Source organism: Procambarus clarkii, chromosome 10 (genome assembly GCF_040958095.1).
Source record: "Procambarus clarkii isolate CNS0578487 chromosome 10, FALCON_Pclarkii_2.0, whole genome shotgun sequence".
Classification (NCBI taxonomy): domain Eukaryota; kingdom Metazoa; phylum Arthropoda; class Malacostraca; order Decapoda; family Cambaridae; genus Procambarus; species Procambarus clarkii.
Genome location: NC_091159.1, coordinates 45415227 through 45428735, shown reverse-complemented (window position 1 = coordinate 45428735; position 13509 = coordinate 45415227). Strand labels below are relative to the sequence as shown.

Below are 13509 nucleotides of genomic sequence, written 5' to 3'. Positions count from 1 at the left end.
ATAGATTCAGCTACTCGGAACAAGTTCCAAGTATCACGGGCTATGGTGAGCCCGTAGTGGACTTACCTGGAACAGGAGTGGTGTCTCTCGTGAAACGACGCATTGTTCCAGAAAAGTTTAAACTTCATGACCTGAGCGTTGTTTCTGATCGCTCATCGGTTTTTGGCGGCTGGGAAGGGAAAGGAACTATGAGGAGGAAGCGCCAAGCTATTGCGACTATATAGCACTGGGAAGGGGGTTAGGATAAGTGCTTTTATGGGCTATTCATGCCCGTGCCATCTCTTGGGTGGCTTAATCTTTATCAATCAGGATAAGGATTTGGGATAGGACGGGGGAAAGGAATGGTACCCAGCCACTTGGACGGTTGGGGATTGAAGGCCGAAATGCATGAAGCGAGACCGTCGCTCTACCGTCCAGCCCAAGTGGTTGTATCTTTGGTGGCTGGATTAAAGCGCATTTAGCCTTTATTTTATGAAGTCCTGCTGCTCAAGCAGTTACACGAGGCAGTTTACAACTATAGAACCTTCACGCTGCCTCATGAACAAGTCTTCATTGTGAATTTCCCCATCCACTGTGTCCTCTCGCCTAATGCTTCACATTTTTAGCGCAATCGACCGAACCGTGAAAATTGCTGGGGTCCCAGTAAAACCCAGAGCACCGCAATATTGACGTGTTCCGAACACTGCCTTCGTTAGCTTGATTGGATTCGAACGTCGCTCATTAGGCTAAACGATTGAAATTTTGTATGGAGAGGTGTCCACTAGCCTCGGGCGCCTGACAGCTGGGTGGACAGCGCTTCGGATTCGTAAGTCCTGAGGTTCCGAGTTCGATCCCCAGTGGAGGGGGAGACAAATGGGCAAAATGTTTCTTTCTCCCTGATGCTCCTGTTACCTAGCAGTAAATAGGTACCTGGGAATTAGACAGCTGTTACGGGCTGCTTTCTGGGGTGTGTGTAACAAGGAGGCCTGGTCGAGGACCGGGCCGTGAGGACGCTAAGCCCCGAAATAATCTCGAGATAACCTCAAGAAGCCTACAGTCTCCTACAATCAGTCGCTATCATTTCCTTTCTAAATACATTTGTTGCTCGTCGACGGGGATACATATATATATATGTATATTATTAAATATGACCGAAAAAGTAAGATTAATAATTCTAACACGAATTTTCTCAATCTTTAGTACATTTCGTTTCACTGTTGGAGGTAAATCAAAAATCAATTCTCCCAAATTCATTTTTATTTCTAGTCTGACGCGACACGAGCGCGTTTCGTAAAACTTATTACATTTTCAAAGACTTTAGTTCACAAATACACAACTGAATAGAACTTACGCATCTCCGATTTTATATCTACATTTGAGTGAGGTGGAAGGGGTGATGTGGCATTAACACAAGACAGAACAAGATGTGGTATTAATAGGGTATTAATTTCATCAACACAAGACAGAACAAGAGTATTAATAGGGTATTAATTTCATCAACACAAGACAGAACACGAAACAATGGATATTGAATAGAAGTGTTTGTAGAAAGCCTATTGGTCCATATTTCTTGATTCTTCTATATTGGAGCGGAGTCTTGAGGTGGGTAGAATTCTACCCACCTCAAGACTCCGCTCCAATATAGATATTATTGAGGTGGGTAGAATTCTACCCACCTCAAGACTCCGCTCCAATATAGAAGAATCAAGAAATATGGACCAATAGGCTTTCTACAAACACTTCTATTCAATATCCATTGTTTCGTGTTCTGTCTTGTTGATGAAATTAATACCCTATTAATACTCTTGTTCTGTCTTGTGTTGATGAAATTAATACCCTATTAATACCACATCTTGTTCTGTCTTGTGTTAATGCCACATCACCCCTTCCACCTCACTCAAATGTAGATATAAAATCGGAGATGCGTAAGTTCTATTCAGTTGTGTATTTGTGAACTAAAGTCTTTGAAAATGTAATAAGTTTTACGAAACGCGCTCGTGTCGCGTCAGACTAGAAATAAAAATGAATTTTGGAGAATTGATTTTTGATTTACCTCCAACAGTGAAACGAAATGTACGAAAGATTGAGAAAATTCGTGTTAGAATTATTAATCTTACTTTTTCGGTCATATTTAATAATATATGTCTACAGAAAAGACTGCTACCAAAATATACTAATATATATATATGTATATATATATATATATATATATATATATATATATATATATATATATATATATATATATATATATATATATATATATACATATTTGCTGTGCCCAATGCAGCCCTGGGAACTCGCCTCAGTCATGACGCTCTCCACATTGGAGTTGCCCTTCGCCTTGCCGCCCCCATCCTCACCGAACATAGGTGCATCTGCGGAACTGCGATGGCAGACCAATATGGTCGTCATGGTCTGGTATGTCGTAAATCACAGGGTAAAATTGCAAGACATGAAGAAGTCAACGACATCAAGAGGAGCCTCGCCACAGCCCGCTGCCCGGCACAAAGAGAACCACACTTATCCAGACCTAACGACCCTCAGAAGCGCCCTGAAGGGGTCACCTTGCTACCTTGGAAGGATGGTAAGCAAGTGGTATGGGACTACACGTGCGCTGCCACACTGGCCAGTACCTACCTCCACTACAGCACACGTGAAAGCGGTGGTGCTGCTTCTTTCAGGGAATCGCAGAAAATTATTAAATACAGAGGTCTAGCACACTGCTACAGCTTTGTTCCGATCGGCTCGGAGACCCTCGGTTCGTGGGGAAAATGTGCATTGAAGTTCCTGAAGGAATTGGGGGGGAAAATGTGCATTGAAGTTCCTGAAGGAATTGGGGGACAAATTGATCAGCGCTACAAAAGACCAGAGAGCAAAAAGTTTCTTGTTCCAGCGCCTCAGTGTTGCGATTCAGAGGGGAAATGCCTGTTGCGTCTTGGGCACTAGTCCAACTTCAGAGGAATTCGAAGAAGTGTTTGACTTGCAACAATGATCGAACCCGTCTGTGACATTCATCAATGTTTCCCATTGTTGTGTTCTTCAAGAGATCCATAACCTTTAAGCACCTTTTTGCATTATTATTTTTGTATCAACCCATGTATATCTTGTAACCATCAAATGCATAATAAAGCACAAAAAATATTCAAGGAAGGGGGTGGTAGGAGAAAAGCACACAGAAACTGTATTGGAGGGGATCTAAACATTCCCTCTAATGCGTTATGCGTGGTTTCCTCCGAGGCTATGGGTCCCCCTTCTTCCAGCTAGAGGTGGTACTCCCTTCCTATATATATATATATATATATGCAAACAAGCCTGAATGGTCCCCAGGACTATATACAACTGAAAACTCACACCCCAGAAGTGACTCGAACCCATACTCCCACAACTGGTATGTACAGGGACGCCTTAATCCGCTTGACCATCACGACCGGACATAAGGAAGTGATAGCCGAGGCTATATGAACCTATACGAGGGATTAAGGCGTCCCTGTACATACCAGTTGTGGGAGTATGGGTTCGAGTCACTTCTGGGGTGTGAGTTTTCAGTTATATATATATATATATATATATATATATATATATATATATATATATATATATATATATATATATATACATACATACATATATATATACAACTTTAGAACACTTTCCCCACCAGGAGACTCGAACCCTAGCCAGCACAGAAGCCTTCCAGCAACTGGCATAACAGGTACGCCTTAACCCGCTCCACCACAAGCTCAGACCCTTAAAAGAGATGGTAATTTCGGAGTATTTAAATACCACAAAGATCACCACCTCCCAAGAGCACTAGAGCAAGTGAGGGGTCATTTATATGTTTATTTCATCAAGTCCCTGTTAATATGGGAGAACACTGTGTCTATGAACTTAACAACTCTCCTAAACACGAGAGTGAAGTATACAACTTTAGAACACTTTCCCACCAGGAGACTCGAACCCTAGCCAGCACAGAAGCCTTCCATCCGAAATTACCATCTCTTTTAAGGGTCTGAGCTTGTGGTGGAGCGGGTTAAGGCGTACCTGTTATGCCAGTTGCTGGAAGGCTTCTGTGCTGGCTAGGGTTCGAGTCTCCTGGTGGGAAAGTGTTCTAAAGTTGTATACTTCACTCTCGTGTTTAGGAGAGTTGTGCCTTAACACATATATATATATATATATATATATATATATATATATATATATATATATATATATATATATATATATATATATATATATAATATCGCTAATTATATATATATATATAATTATATATATATATATAATATATATTATATATATATATATATAGGCAGTCACGCAATAGTTTGACTAACGAAATAATTACAAATTTCAGTTACGCTTTTGCGCGGTTCACCTCTCAGAATGTCACTGAAGCCTTGGCGTCGAGGCCATCCCCATAATATAATTGATGTTACCGTGCCTATATCCATACCTCAATATACTGCACGGATTTCTTGGTGCTTGTCATCAACATTCCTAACTGGCATTGTCAGGAGCTGGGGGTCCAAGCATGCTTGGGAGCCTCTGGTAAGTCTCCCAGACATTCCCGGGGTCTTGGCTCAGGCGACGTCCTCCCTCCTCCAGCGTCTGGGTGACAATGACGAAGTCTCTGGCGCCTCCCCAGCGAGCTTATGAAATTAGCGACCTGCTATTGGCTGCCAAAATACACGTCATTAAATGTGTACTTTTTCATTGGTTGCCAAAATGACGTCATTATTTCTATCCTCTTTCATTGGCTGCACCACATTTCCTGGGTGACACGTCATCGTTGATTTTTCCCGCCGAAACATGGCTGCTTCCATCACACTAGACTGACGCCCTGTTCAGTCATCCATAGCAACAATGCACCCATAACAGAGGTGGACCCCGCTAAGACAAGTGATACGTACAAAAATTGAAATAAAGCATTTATTATATCAATAACCCTAATAATGTATGAAGAAATATCTCACCCGAAGGTCCTCGCGGCTACTAAGTGTTTCATAAGGGACACGAAAGTGCGATAAGAGTGTTTGCTTGTAAGGAAGGGCTCAAGCACTCGAGGTGTAGCGTGTGTGTGGGAGTGTATAAGAGATGGTTTGTTTACCTGTTGAGTGCGAGGGCGGAGCGAGTGCTTGTGGGGGACACTGTTGCCGTTAAGTGTGTCAGTAGGTGCTCGTGTCTACCTGGAGGATACCTGGACAGGGTTTCCAGAGTTCTTCTACTTCCCGAGCCTGGCGTGAGACCAAGGCTCGACTTGTGATAACTTGGTCCAACAGGCTGTTGCTTGAAGCGGCGGCCCGCTGCCCCATATCTATGCATTTCGCTTCTACCTTTCTGACTATTTTGTTGCTTTGTGTATGTGTGTATTTACTTTTGTTGTATCTGCAGGCAGCATCGAGCTGCTAGCTCTTGGACCCCGCCTCTCTAATCGTCGGTCGTCTATTGTACTGACTCCCTACTTAATTTGTTCTATAATATCTACTCCAGATATTTCTCTCATACACACACACGTCCAGTGTAGAGTTGAGGGGAGTCCTGTGTAGTGTTGTGGGGAGTCCTGTGTGTAGTGTTATGCATTTTGGTGTAGGAGTTACCAGTTTGATATGTAAGTGCACTATGGTGTGAAGGTCATGGTTTGTTTACATGCACTGAACTGCTGTGTTTACACACACACCTGTATCGGCAGCTGCAGCTGTACCCCTGTATCTACCCTCAGTTCTCGTACCTGCATGTGTTCATTCACCTGCATCTGTGTCCTTGCGTCTGTACCTGTATTTCTATTTGCATCTGTACCTGCAAATGTAATCCATCAACTGCGTCTGTAATTGCGTCATTACCCGCGTCTGCTTCTTCATCTGCAACTGTAATTGCTCACCCAGTTGGATCTACGGAGGGCAGGCTCCAGCTCTGCAGTCCCGCCTCACAGCTGTCGTTCTAGGTGCAGTTATATGTCAAGAAATCACCGTTTTCTGAAATGGCGTTCAGAGAAATATTTGAAAGGCATTTCTTGATTTTAAAAATTCGGCTTTGATCTCGCTAGGCTTCCCCTGTAATGCCCTCAGAGGGAACCGGTTGAGGCAGGAGGGGTGGGCGGGGAAAGAGGGGTGGATGGGCGTCTTGGTGTTTGCTTAATCAACTCTCAATCACGGTAGAGCTGGAATCAAACGATGCAAACTGAGAGTCGTGTTTGATGCTTGCTTCTGCATCGTTTTGTTGACATGTTATCCCTGTCTCTCTGACTCTCTCTGTCGCTGCCTCCCTCTCCCTCTCCCTCTCCCTCTCCCTCTCCCTCTCCCTCTCTCTCCCTCTCTCTCTCTCTCTCTCTCTCTCTCTCTCTCTCTCTCTCTCTCTCTCTTTCTCTCTCTCTTTCTTCCGAATTTGATGACCAGGAAAGAAGACTGGAAAAACTGAAAATGTGGAGAATAGCAATTTCCGAAACATGACGATAGTTGATGATGATAGTTGTTGGGTGTGGTGGTGGTTGTTTGGTCTGGCACTGCTAGTAGAGATATAGGTACTAACACAATAAACCAAGAAATATAATAATAATGGCGAATACAATGCAAAACAAAATAAATCTTACAGTTATACAAATCCAGCATTCTCCTGGCATAACTTGGCGGGCCAAACTTGCGAAAACAATGCAAAACAAAATAAAACATACTGTTATTCAAATCCAGTATTCTCCTGGCATAACTTGGCGGGCCAAACTTGCGAAAACTTGACACTCGAAGTCAAGAGAAAACTTGCCGGAACAAGGCCTGAGTGACAGCTGTCGTCTACTCCATTTGCATCTGCCGCATTTGATGTCAGATTTGAGGGAAAGTTCACCGACACTCGTCGCAACTGGCGAACGTCTGGGTCACTTGTCCCTACCGCCACCCGCGCAGCCTAGGCCACACGCTACCATGTGACATCGACGGAGTGGGGGCTAACATCTGAGAAAAATATGTACACTTCTATATCATCGCTACTTTATAAACTAGTCTAACCTAACCCCAGCCAAATCTAACCTAACCCCAGCCAAATCTAACCTAACCCAATCTAGCCTAACCTAACACAATCCACCCTAACGCAACCTAATCTAGCCTAACCTAACGAAAATTCGACATAAAATTTAGTTTTACATTTGGTATTCACGAGGCGTGAGACGGTACCGATCTACTGTACGGTATAGATGCTACTACTACGAACTGCCTGTCTTGGAAAAGTGTCTTGGCTCAGGCCATTTCCAAGGAGGATTTGCTTACGAATTGTTCTGCTTTACTGATAAATATTCGTATGAGCCTCACATATCCCAGCGGATCTCTACCATGATCTTTTATACCATGAACTTACAAGATTAGCGTTAACGGGCGCTTAAAGAACCTTTAGCGAACAGTTGATGATATTTTGCTGTGATTTCAACCTCTCGTTGTGAACTCGCCCTTTGATGTGATCCCAGGCTTTTGTTGTGTGTTTTTTTATCGTTTGTCGTGTTCCCTGCCCTTTGTTGTGATCTATTTTTGTAATCCTTGACTTTTGTTGTGATCCCTGACTTTTATCGAGATCCCTGATTTTTGTTGTGATCCCTGACTTTTATCGAGATCCCTGATTTTTGTTGTGATCCCTGACTTTTATCGAGATCCCTGATTTTTGTTGTGATCCCTGACTTTTATCGAGATCCCTGACTTTTGTTGTGATCCCTGACTTTTATCGAGATCCCTGACTTTTGTTGTGATCCCTGACTTTTATCGTGATTCCTGATTTTTGTTGTGATCCCTGACTTTTATCGAGGTCCCTGACTTTTGTTGTGATCCCTGACATTTATCGTGATTCCTGATTTTTGTTGTGATCCCTGACTTTTATCGAGGTCCCTGACTTTTGTTGTGATCCCTGACTTTTATCGAGATCCCTGACTTTTGTTGTGATCCCTAACTTTTATCGAGGTCCCTGATTTTTGTTGTGATCCCTGATGTTTCTGGCGAGCCTTACCTTTTGCCGTAATCTCTGACTTTTGTGGCGATGTCTGCATTTCAATGTATTCCCCACGAGTTCATATATATTTTCTCTCAGTTGGCTCCGTTGACATTCCTGTGTGTTTATCTGTGTAAATCCGTACACAGTTCGTAAAAATTAAACGGGATGACGCTGGAACCTGTTGAAGTTGCGCAACAGAAAAGCGGATCTGTTAGTATGGTGTTACAGTATTTTATAACGGGGTGTATTTTTTATAGGGGAGAGGGGCATGCGAGAATCTTGTTAATGCAAGCAAATACACACATACACACACACTCCCTGACATACATCCAGGGGGGGGGGCCTCTCGGTTGAGTGGACAGCCCTTAGGGGTCGTAGTCCTAATGGCCCGGGTTCGATTTCCGGCGGAGGCGGAAACAAATGGGCAGAGTTTCCTTCACCCTGATGCTCTATTCACCTAGCAGTAAATAGGTACCTGCCACGGGCTGCATCCTGGGGATTTGTGTGTGTGTGTGTACTCACCTAGTTATATTCATCTATTTGTGCTTGCGGGGGATTGAGGTTTGTCCCTTTGGTCCCGCCTCTCAACTGTCAATCACCTGGTGTACAGATTCCTGAGCCTACTGGGCTCTATCATATCTACATTTGAAACTGTGTATGGAGTCAGCCTCCACCACATCACTGCCGCGTTAAGCATTCTCTAATTTTTCAAATGTGGGTTTTCCGCATACTTATATCAATGTTTTTGTGATTGTTGATGCATGTAGTAGATATAACAGAAGAAAATACATCGGGAGACGTTACATCAGACAACCAACAGTCAGAAAGGCGGGGCCCAAGAGCTAACAATTTGATTCTGCAGGCACGAATAGTATATAAAAAATTCCAAACACGCACACAGTGCTACGAGAACTGCCACTCATAAACCAGAACCATAAGAACCGCAGTATATGTCTTGAACCACCCCAGTGGGATCATGGCGATCGGAAAGTATATTCACCGCTGCCCACTACAGTGAAAAAGATCAAGGAATGAAATTAACAATCGAATTTCCGCCCTGTTCCCAGCCACGTAAGACTCCCTGTCACTAATTAAGCCGACCAGAAAGCCACTAATCCCAATCAGGTCGTCCCTCACAATCTGGAATCAGGAATATATATATATATATATATATATATATATATATATATATATATATATATACCCAGCTTCTCTGTGTATATTTTCACTGGGACTTTACTTCAGTCTTGGACGGTATTCAAGACTAAAGTATACTTGCTAGTTGGTCACTAGGCTATTGTGGTAAACTTGGCAAGTCTCAAGAGGTTGTTAGGTTTTAATTAAGTCGCACACAAACGATTTGAGAGACGCCTTATTTAAGTTTTTCCCTAATCATGGTCGAACAAATCTAAATAAGCTTACCAAACTTAACCTAATGTGAAGTAATCGACCTAACCCAGCCTAACTTACCATAACCTAGCCTAGCCTAACCAAATTTAGTCCAACCTAACCAAATCTTTCCTCACCGAACCTAATCTAACCAAACCAAATCCATCGTAAGTTATCCCAACTGTTACGGCCCTCTCGGGACGCAACGGGGTTCTTACTCTGATGTCGTTTGAGGAAGATATATATATCCGACCCCAAGCCAGTAGAGGCTTTCAAGGGATGCGATCCGTGACGCAAGTAACTTAAATGGAGTAGGGAAAGAAAGTTAAGAACTTAATATTATATAATGTCCACCATCACCATTTAAATATATAAGAGTAAAACGTACACAAGGGGGAGGGGTATTAACACTTTACAAAGGGGATCGACACTGTAGTCTTCTGCTGGAGACTATGGATCCTTGAAGCTAGGTGCTGAGTCCGCGGTGCTTTCTTCGTGGCCTCAAGACGTGTCCTCTGAGAACGCCGAGTCTACCCTGGCCACAGGTCAGCCACAACACAGGTCCACTGGGGGCATCGTCGTGGAGGCCGTCAACCACACGTCCAGCAGGTCTGCTGGCAGGTACTGAGCCTACAAGGCTGGTACGGCCACTCCACGAACGATAAAAGGGGTACGCCCTAGACAGGAGTCTCGTGTGATATCACCAATCACCCTCCTGTCCTCACTACCCCAGTGGATTATCGTCTCCAACCGTCGGTCCCGGGTAAATCCTTCCACTGCCACTCCACTGGCAGGCTTAACACACCACAGTGTTCTTCCGGGGGGACGACGTCACAACAGCTACAGCAAACTTCACAGTATGGAGACTGGCTGCCTCGGGTAGACTGACTCCACCTTCCACACAGTGGTCCCAGGTCGGCTCTGTAAGCAGACACGTCATTAATAACCGGGACACTAATACACCACACTCACAGGCTCAGATACAAACGCCCGACATATCCACTCCATAGATGGCGCTGTCGTCGGAGCACCACCTCACCAGAGGTCAGTAGCGGCGGTGTTGAGCGCTGAACCAGACTGGAAACTGGTCCTCGAGGCCAGTACACGCTGTCCTCACTAGGTGTCGTCGTTCGTTTGGCGGGGGTTTCGGGAGCTGACCCACAGATGGCGTTTTTGTCACTGCTCCAGGCACGGACGCTGGATCCGGGTTCGTAACACCAACCTAATCAAATTTAGCCTAAACTAACCAAATTTAGCCTAAACTAACCAAATTTAATTTAAACTAACCAAGCCTATTTTCACCTAACCTAATCTAACCTATCATGATCACACACAGAGATCACACTAACGTGATGCATCAAATGAACAAATCCACATTAACCCTGTCGTAGCTCAGTCGATTAAGGCAGTGTCTGGGATGCTCCCGGACGCAGGTTCGAATCCTCGTCACGGCCCTTGTGGATTTGTTCATTTAACCTATCATGACTTTGTCCGAGAACGTGAACAAACTGAGTTGCAACAGTTTCATGAAACCACCTCATTTTGAACGCTTCTCTCAATAGTTTGCAAGTCACAAAGTTGACACATTGTGTACTCGACATTTGGGTTTTGAGAAAACTGCCAGATACGTCTATGTCTCAGGCGTAGTGTTAACTTTGTGAAAGAGAAAACATGCACTCACTTGAACATTATATTGTAGAATGTCCCATATTGTCTGACTTTCGCCCTCCTGGGCTGAGGTATACTGAACTCTGTAACTACTATATGAGTACTGGAACACTTGATGATATATTGGACTTGTACCCCTAGATTAACCGTGTAATGTAACTATATAACCTGAGCTTGTAAAAACATCCCTTCAGTGGTTAAGTTCTTAATTGCACACTAGTTTCTCTTGTCAGCAATCTCACCCTGTCAGAGTAAAAGAGACAAATATATGTGTATGTATGTGTGTGTATGTATGTATGTATGTATGTATGTATGTGTGTGTGTGTATGTATGTATGTATGTATGTATGTGTGTGTATGTATGTATGTATGCATGTATATGTGTGTATGTATGTGTATAAAGTATAAAGCTGATCAGAATTACATTTCACCATTATAAATTCACATTAATGCATTCATAAAGCTGTGTATCTATGTATTTACGTATGTAGCTTAGCCTAACATTTTAAAAGCACTACGATCACCTTCTGTGGTTGTTCAATAAATCTCTGAACTGTATGTTTGACAAATCTCTCACCCTGTCCATGGAGGACAGAAGAAAATGTATATATGCTAGTTAGCATTGTAAATGTGTGGCCACGTCTGTGGTAGAAAATAATAATAATAATAATAATAATAATAATAATAATAATAATAATAATAAAAATAGTTTGCAAGATAAGATGCATCAAGTGTGCAGCCAGGGGGTAGCTATAGCACCTGAGGACCACAATGCATCCCTTTAGAAGACCAATGAAACAAAATAGTGCAAAATAATTCCAACAACAACAGCCTATTAGATCCAAAGCAATCAGTTTGTTTATATAAAGCCTATTGCACTATTTTGTGCTCTTTGCTCGACTTACTGTTATATGCATGGTGTTAGAATAGATTGTAATTAATATAACTCCTCGAACGAAGATGACTTTTGGAGAACTTCTCTTCCAATTACACCCAGATGCAAGAGCACCAGTCAGAGGGATAGAAGCCCTAAACAAGAAAATAATTAATACAGAATATGTAGTCATATTCAGTGAAACATGTATAAATGCCAGTATACACCAATATATATATTAGTATATTTTGGTAGCAGTCTTTCCTGTAGACATATTTTATTAAATATGACCGAAAAAGTAAGATTAATAATTCTAACACGAATTTTCTCAATCTTTCGTACATTATGCTTCACTGTTGGAGGTAAATCAAAAATCACTTCTCCAAAATTCATTTTTATTTCTAGTCTGACGCGACACGGGCGCGTTTCGTAAAACTTATTACATTTTCAAAGACTTCACAAATACACAACTGATTAGAACTTGCGTTTCCCTGATTTTTATATCTACATTTGAGTGAGGTGGGAAGGGTGATGTGGCATTACATTTGAGTGAGGTGGGAAGGATGATGTGGCATTAGAGGATATTAATAGGGTATTAAAAGTATCAACACAAGACAGAACACGAAACAATGGATATTGAATAGAAGTGTTTGTAGAAAGCCTATTGGTCCATATTTCTTGATGCTTCTATATTGGAGCGGAGTCTTGAGGTGGGTAGAATATAGTTGTGCAATAATTGGCTGTTGATTGCTGGTGTTGACTTCTTGATGTGTAGTGCCTCGCAAACGTCAAGCCGCCTGCTATCGCTGTATCTATCGATGATTTCTGTGTTGTTTACTAGGATTTCTCTGGCGATGGTTTGGTTATGGGAAGAGATTATATGTTCCTTAATGGAGCCCTGTTGTTTATGCATCGTTAAACGCCTAGAAAGAGATGTTGTTGTCTTGCCTATATACTGGGTTTTTTGGAGCTTACAGTCCCCAAGTGGGCATTTGAAGGCATAGACGACGTTAGTCTCTTTTAAAGCGTTCTGTTTCGTGTCTGGAGAGTTTCTCATGAGTAGGCTGGCCGTTTTTCTGGTTTTATAGTAAATCGTCAGTTGTATCCTCTGATTTTTGTCTGTAGGGATAACGTTTCTATTAACAATATCTTTCAGGACCCTTTCCTCTGTTTTATGAGCTGTGGAAAAGAAGTTCCTGTAAAATAGTCTAATAGGGGGTATAGGTGTTGTGTTAGTTGTCTCTTCGGAGGTTGCATGGCTTTTCACTTTCCTTCTTATGATGTCTTCGATGAAACCATTGGAGAAGCCGTTATTGACTAGAACCTGCCTTACCCTACAGAGTTCTTCGTCGACTTGCTTCCATTCTGAGCTGTAGCTGAGAGCACGGTCGACGTATGCGTTAACAACACTCCTCTTGTACCTGTCAGGGCAGTCGCTGTTGGCATTTAGGCACATTCCTATGTTTGTTTCCTTTGTGTAGACTGCAGTGTGGAAACCTCCGCCCTTTTCCATGACTGTTACATCTAGAAAAGGCAGCTTCCCATCCTTTTCCGTTTCGTAAGTGAAACGCAGCACGGAACTCTGCTCAAATGCCTCCTTCAGCTCCTGCAGATGTCTGACATCAGGTACCTGTG

At 42.7% G+C, this 13509-nt stretch overlaps 1 protein-coding gene across 5 annotated transcripts in view; it reads right to left on the bottom strand.

The window, feature by feature from the left end:
- Positions 1–13509, bottom strand: part of LOC123774677 (octopamine receptor beta-2R) — a 104181-nt gene that overhangs the window by 72487 nt on the left and 18185 nt on the right. For 2 of the 5 annotated variants that reach the window (XM_069321969.1, XM_069321972.1), the window contains exon 1: positions 4436–4574. The exons of the other annotated variants lie outside the window; for them this stretch is intronic. The gene's annotated coding sequence lies outside the window, so the exon portion shown is untranslated. Of the gene's footprint in view, positions 1–4435; positions 4575–13509 lie in introns of those variants that run through there. 5 annotated transcript variants of the gene reach the window in all.